Here is a 7,183-nt window from a genome sequence, read left to right as displayed (position 1 = left end):
CTACATCACACAGGTATGTAGGACACTTTTGGATTACCAGAGGATGTACCAGTCATCCATAAGGATGTTTAGTATCATGAAGAGGATGATTTAGTATGAAGTCTACAGGTCATATATGTATGCCTAGAGCTGGCAGGTGAGTCACTGGGACTTGAGATCCTAGGCCTTCTCTCGTTTGCATAGTCCTCTTGCTTGGGGCAGAGAGAGTGGGGTTGGTGTGGGAAGAAGATTGCAACATGCAGGGTTGTGGGTGGTGATGCCAGTGTCCCTTGTCCAGCCATGCAGGTACTAGAAGCTTCAGAGCAGTTGGGCTGAGGCTACGGTCAGGGATCAGATGGGGAGGCACCTGGCAGAATATCTGAAGGACCACACCAGCATTTTCTTGTATAGAAATCAATGTATTGGTTTAACAAACATTTGCACCCACTTAAGGCCCCAGTTTCTGGAATTATAAGGAGTAGAAAGAATCTTGATTATGAAAATCTACAGATTAATGTGCTCATCGAATAATTATAGAGTGTCTAGTAAATACTACCCATTGTGCTGGGGCCAGGAAACGTGAAGATGAATCAGGTAAAGATGAATCTGCCTTCAGGGGAGCTCAAACATTAACAGAAAATTATAGTCACTTTATTTCTGGCAGAATGGGAACAGAGTTGAGGGAGAGGCAACTTACTAGTGCACATTAGGAACAGCTTCACCCAGGAGCATGAGCTGAGTCCTGTTTTCAGGAGGGATGTTCAGTAGATGGCAAGAGTCAGGGGACAAAAGGCCATGGAACGATGAAGCAATGTGAACACAGCCCAGAGGTATAGCATAGACTGGTGCCCTTGAGAAAGTGGGAGGGACAGCAGGTAGAAGGTCAGGGTCTCCACTGAGGCAGCAGCTTCACCTGCCTTCTCTTTCTGAACATTCTATCAGGCAGCAGCCTGACCGGTTTGAATTTCACCTTCTGCTCACCTCGGATGAGAGCAATAATCACCATGATCCCAGGGAACAGCCAAAGGAAGAGAAAAGGCAGAAGATTTGGACAAGACTCCATGAAGACTAACAGCTCTTGGAAAATTGAGAGAAGGCAGCTGCATGAACAGTTTCGATGCACTCATGAAGGCAGGGCCCAGTGCCTGTGGCATCTGCCTTTTTCTGGAACCAATCCATATTTCCTTGTGGCTTTCTAAAGTGCAGAGAGGGTACATTGGGAACTTTGCTTGGGGTCGTTTTCACATCTTAGAGAGAGGGAGGGACCCTCAGCATCTGTGTTAGCGGAGGGTGATCCTCATGTCCCTCTGAATGAGCTGGACTTGAGGGAACGAGTCCCTTCCAGGAAGCTGTCCCACGACTGAAGCCTCAGCAGCAGCCTCTGTCAGTTCCCGCCCCCCACAGAACCTTTGGCTTCCATCTGACCAGCCTTGACACCCAGTGTCCAAACACCGATAAAATTGATTCCACTAAGCGTGGGAAAGTCCTGGAGCATCGATTGTTTCCTCCTCTGCACCCCCGATACCCTGGCATTAGCGCTCTCCCAGAATGTACCTTGCTTGTTTGATTGGAGGAGGTCAAAGCCCTGATGAAGAATGAGTGGAATTCCACAGGATTGGGGCAGTCTTGATAAATGACAGCAGGGGATGGTGTGGGGAGGGGAAAGGATCAGAGGAAGTGGGAATAACTGAATGGCTTAAAAAATAATCCACCTTTGCCTCCCCTGGTTCTACCAGTCTGTCTAGTGCTTTCAGAATGAAAAAAAAAAAAAAAGCTTGCCATTCTAAACATTTGGAGTTTCAAAAATGATCTATAGAACATGTTTAGTTTTTCAAGGTAGAAATATTAAAAGAAAAAAAAAATGTTTGAGGGCTTTACTGCTTTCCCGCAAAGAGCTAGAGCCACCCAAGCAGGATTGACTGTCATTGGTTTGAGGTTTCTGCTTGCTTTGAGGCTATTTTTTCCTCAGTGCTATGAACTAGATCAGTCCATTTTTAGCTGATAACCCTTTCCAATTTCACTATGAAATGAGAGGCTGGTTGGGTGGTCTTTTATGTTCCTTCCAGCTTTGACTTTTATGGTCTTTGATTCCAAGGTACCTCATCGACTCTGAAGACAAGAGATAGGTAGGTTCTAACTCCAGACAAGCCACTGCAAGATGGTACCAGGATGGGACAGAGAGTCTTTGTACTACCTTTTATATGTTCTCAAACCCAGCCAGGGATCAGAGTGACAATATACCATGGGGAATCATAGAGATGTTTATGGTGATTCTGCTATGAGTCAACTGAGATGTCCCCTCTGGAGATGATAATTCCCCACACTATAGGCAGTTAGACAAAGATGTAGATGCCTCCATTACAAGTGCTACCCAGATCTAATTAGGACCACACATGCAGAGAACCCAACGGCTTTTGGACATATAGGCCAATGGTCTTCTTGGGAAGGTCTCTTCTAGTCATGGGCATTGTCTTTTTATTGTTTAAGCTTTTGTATAGACCTAGAAGAGACATCCATTGCTGTTACCTCTGAGTTTATAATCATGCTGCAAGTCCAGTGGGGAACTTTGGCACAAAGCGTTGAATGAGATGAGACTGCACTTATGTAGCCTGCATTGCTTGAGAATAAAGATTTCTGTTCATTTGGTGCAGTGGTTCTCATCTGGGGAAAACCCAGGGAGTAGAGGCCGGGGATGCCACTGAAATCCCTACACTGTGCAGGAAAGCTGTCAGCCCTTTGCCCCACAACAAGGGATTAACTCGTTCCAAAAGTCAGTAGTGCTGTGTTTGAGAAACCGTGTTAAGCACCTGGAAGTTCCAGAGAACTCAGATGGTGGTGGTCATTGTGCTAAGTTTCAAATTCAGTATTTAGGTTTGGTTTTTAGCTTATAGGCAACAAATTGGCTGACTATGGGGTGAAAAGGAAGTACCTCCTTTATCAAGATTGGCTTCAGAAGATGTCTGTCTCCCCTTCTGGTGGGTCCTGTGTCCATTCACAGTGTGAGAAATGGAAAGTCACTAAGAGACTTGCAATGGATGTAAAACTGGATGCAGAAACTCTGGATCTGAAGGGAATGTTCATGACTATTTCATCCCTCCTACCTTGGAGCACCAAATGCAGGAGCCACCCAAGGTGAGACTGAGGATTACACAGTTTTCAACATTGCTTCCCATGGACTACTTCTCCTTCCAGCATTTGTAGATTTTTTGGTGCCTCCTTTTCTTCTGGAGACTTTCCCCTTTTCTCTGAGCAGTGTTCTGGCTATTTCAGATCTCTGCATCTATGGAGGAACACATGCTAATTTGTTGTTGCATGGCCAGATGTCAGCAACTCATTGCATTGTGTTACCACTAGCAACTCTATCAGCATTTTTTTTTTTTTTTTTGAGACGGAGTCTCACTCAGTCGCCCAGGCTGAAGTGCAGTGGCGCGATCTCAGCTCACTGCAAGCTCTGCCTCTCCAGGTCATGCCGTTCTCCTGCCTCAGCCTCCCAAGTAGCTGGGACTACAGGTGCCCGCCACCATGCCCGGCTAATTTTTTGTATTTTTAGTAGAGACGGGGTTTCACTGTGTTAGCCAGGATGGTCTCGATCTCCTGACCTTGTGATCTGCCCACCTCGGCCTCCCAAAGTGCTGGGATTACAGGCGTGAGCCACCGGGCCCAGCCTCTATTAGCCTTTTAAAATGGGGTTCTTGAAAAAAAAAATAATGCCTAGCTCAATTTTTCAGTGGTGAAACTCTAGGTATCATAATACTTTAAGGAAGAAAACACTTTTGGTTGCAGGTCTTTTACTGCTTTTCAAATGGTTGTGTGTAGGCAATCATTTACTCTTAATATCTAGCTTATCCATGGTAATATTCCAAGAAAGATATTGTATAATCTTCCTTGGAAACACACTTGAATATTTAACAAGATAGAGTACTCTAGATAACAGAACCCTATTTGCCTAAATCTAAACTCTTGAATATAATGAAAAGTCTTCCATCTGGACTATCTGGGAATAGTCATGTTTATAGCTGCTAAACTGCAAATCAGTTATGTCTCCTGGCATTAAATATGATTTGCCTTCCTGTTTGTCTCATTAGCACTTTTCGGCCCTCTCTAACTTAGAGTCCCAGGCCATTGATGAGGGCACAGGTGGCCTGTAGAGTTTAGCAGAGGGAAGGAAGCCACTCCCTGCCTGCCACGCTCGGTGATGGACCACTGGGTCCTGCCCAGTCTATTTTCTTCTTCCAACACCTTTTATGACCTTGCTTTAGAGTAAGAAAACCGCCCTTCAAAGGCCTCGCTCTATCAATTTCCCCCACCATATGTTCTTATTAAAATGTTTATGACACTCTTTATCTTAGGCTTATTATCTTAGGATTGGCATTGATTAATAAAACATGCTACAAACTACAACTTACTATTTAGATTTTTAAAAAGTGGGAATAACAATAACACATGTATGATTTTAATCACTTTCTAAGCAAATGTTTCTAGTTGCAAAGTAGTCTCAATAGCAATGGAGGACATTATCAAGGTATGTTACTTTCAGACTAGAAACACATTGAATATATGTATTTGTTTGGGTCACACGCCTCGTGATTTTTTTTATGAGACTAGATAAAGCATATTGCAAAGCTGATAGCAGCAAAGCATTTATTGACATATTTTAGGTGTTTTCCAATTGACTGTAGTTTGTCATTGTTTGACAAATATAGCCCGGTCAATTCCTTTGATGATGGTGTTTTAGCAAAGTACTGTATGTTCAGATATTAGCATTAACAGCACATGGTAAATAAGCTATTTCTATTAAAGATTTTCATTGTCTTATTATAAAAGTAATTATGCTAATTGTAAAAATTTTGGAAAGCCTAGAAAAGAGTAAGGAAGAAAATAAATGTAATTCATGATCCCACCACCCATTTATAACACTAATTTTTTAATAAACATGTAGAGACATTAAGATACAGCTATATTGCATACATACACACATATAAACAAGTAAAATATATAATTATTTTGGTAATTCTATTGCATAACCAATTCTGTATACTTCTACTACCATTATACTATAAACATTGCCTATCAGGACAGAATTCTTTATAAACGGTTTTAAAGGCTCTGTGGTAAAACATTATGAGGGTGCAGCATAATGCTTACTCTCTCTTAGCAGTATACAAGAAGGCTGTTTTCAATTTTCACTATTATTAACAATGCCATAATAAGCAGCATTGTCTCAATCTCATAGATTTTGTGAGAGGGAAATGAAATGGTTCATGTAAAGTTCCTAATGTAATAGTGATAGATGTTCAAAATGCCTTCCTATCCAACTTTCTTCCTCTCTCTCCACCTACGTTTCTCCTTTTCTACCTTTAATGCATTTTTTCCTTAAAAATAAGACCCTAGAAGTATAGCTACTTGGTTAACGTATATACACTTTTTTGTTGTTTGTAGTAATTTTTACTTCCTCATTTTAAATGCAGTTACGTGGATCTAATTCTTGATTGGCTTGAGATGCCTCATTAACCTCTGTCCCAGTCTCAGTCTCAGTCCCATGTTAAAATATAGAAGAGTAGGAATGAAGGTGTACTCTAAAGTCGGTTAGCACAGGTAGGAGGGTCTGTGAGTACATTTCCAATGTCAAGTCCTTGCTGTCTTCCAGTCTTATCCAGCTGAAACCATCAGCCCGTTTGGTTCCTGGTCGTACCCGGATAGAATAGTGATGCTTTAAAAGTTCCATCTGCACTAGGGGTCTAGAATTTGATTTGTTGTGGAAGGTAAGATCCAAACACCTTCCTGTCCACAAAACACATTTAATTCTGCCGTATTTATTCAGTTCATAAGATTGATCCTTTCTCCCATTTCTGATTTATGGATACTTTACCTCCTTCTTGCAGTTGTAACCCTCTCCTAAACACTAATCTATTTGGCTGGGCTTCAAGCTTCTGTCTGATCCTTGCCGACTGCTTATCCCTGGAGAAACGCAGTCTATTTCCGACCGAACGGGCCATGTGGAAGCACATTGCTCTCACTCTGCCAGGTGTACTTAGACATTTTTGCTCTCCTCTTTCACCCTCAAGAACTAACTTCCTTGAGCATTTATAGAATTCCAGATCGAGGCTCAATTTTCCATTCCTCTTAGGAGTGTAGGCCATCTCTCTTCTCAAAGCACTGACCCTGGGGCTGATCAGACAAATCTGTTTTGAACCCATCCGCCCCAGAATCCTTCCTTCTTTCATGGCATTGGCAAATGTCACCAACTTCTCAGCCTGCTCAGGGTCAAGCCAGCTCATGAAAGGACACCCTCTGGTATGCTTCTGGCTGTTTCAGGACCACAAGGAGAAGCAGCAGCTGGCAAGAAACATGTTGCTAAATAGACCTGGCTTCTATGGGAATCCCAGAGTTAAGCATTCCCACCCCTTCGGGCCACCTTTCACATTTGATTGATTTTTTTTCGATTGGTTGTTTGCCTGACCTGATCAGAGAGTTTGGACAGGAGTTTCTGTTGACACTTTATTTCACTTTGGGTAAAGTTTAAACATGACTTATCACAACCCTGACACATCTGGAAGGCCATATTTTGCCCCCCTCCTGTTGTCTACCTCTTTCAATTATGAGAATATAGGGCATAAAGGCCTTTTTTTTTTTTTTTTATACATGAGGAGGACGTTCATTGCTTTGGGTCCTTTTAGAGATAAGTCTTCGGCCGTCTAGGTTATAATTACTGCTAGATGATCCTTCTTTTCTCCTATTGTTAAAAACCTTCATAGTTATTTTATTTACCGCAGGTGAAAACCATCCATTTCTTGGAGAAGTGCCACTGTGGGGCTGCAAGTCCCAGGGTCAAGATTTCTATGTGTCTCTTTTTCCCTTAAAGTGGCTGAAATCTGAAGCTGAAGTTGCAAGTGTCATGGAGTCATTGAATCTCACAGTCTCAACTGATAAAAGTTATTAAATGTCCTCTGGTTCAACCTTCTATTTAATGTGGAAATCCTTTCTACAGTAACCCTGTGTGGGAATCACAGTTCACTTAGGGGCTTAGTCTCATAGTCAAAATGTCTTCTTCCTAAGTGGGAAATTACTTCCAGCTTCTAGTCACTCAATAGTTGTTTAATACTGTCTGTCTCTCTCTCTCTGTCTCTCTCTCTATATGTATATCTATAGATATACATATATACATGTATATATAGAGCTATATATGTCTATATACATATATGTA

The 7,183-nt window shown here is 42.0% G+C and overlaps 1 long non-coding RNA gene across 1 annotated transcript; it reads left to right on the top strand.

Moving 5' to 3' along the window:
• The first annotated feature begins 2,777 nt into the window (after nt 1-2,777).
• LOC116418499 lies at nt 2,778-6,942 on the top strand. Its single transcript, XR_004228552.1, has 2 exons — nt 2,778-3,111; nt 6,753-6,942. It is a non-coding gene; the product is annotated as an uncharacterized LOC116418499 (long non-coding RNA).
• Nucleotides 6,943-7,183: the final 241 nt, after the last annotated feature.

This window comes from Piliocolobus tephrosceles, chromosome 16, assembly GCF_002776525.5.
Source record: "Piliocolobus tephrosceles isolate RC106 chromosome 16, ASM277652v3, whole genome shotgun sequence".
In the NCBI taxonomy this organism is placed as follows: Eukaryota; Metazoa; Chordata; class Mammalia; order Primates; family Cercopithecidae; genus Piliocolobus; species Piliocolobus tephrosceles.
This window is presented reverse-complemented; position numbering and strand designations above follow the sequence as displayed.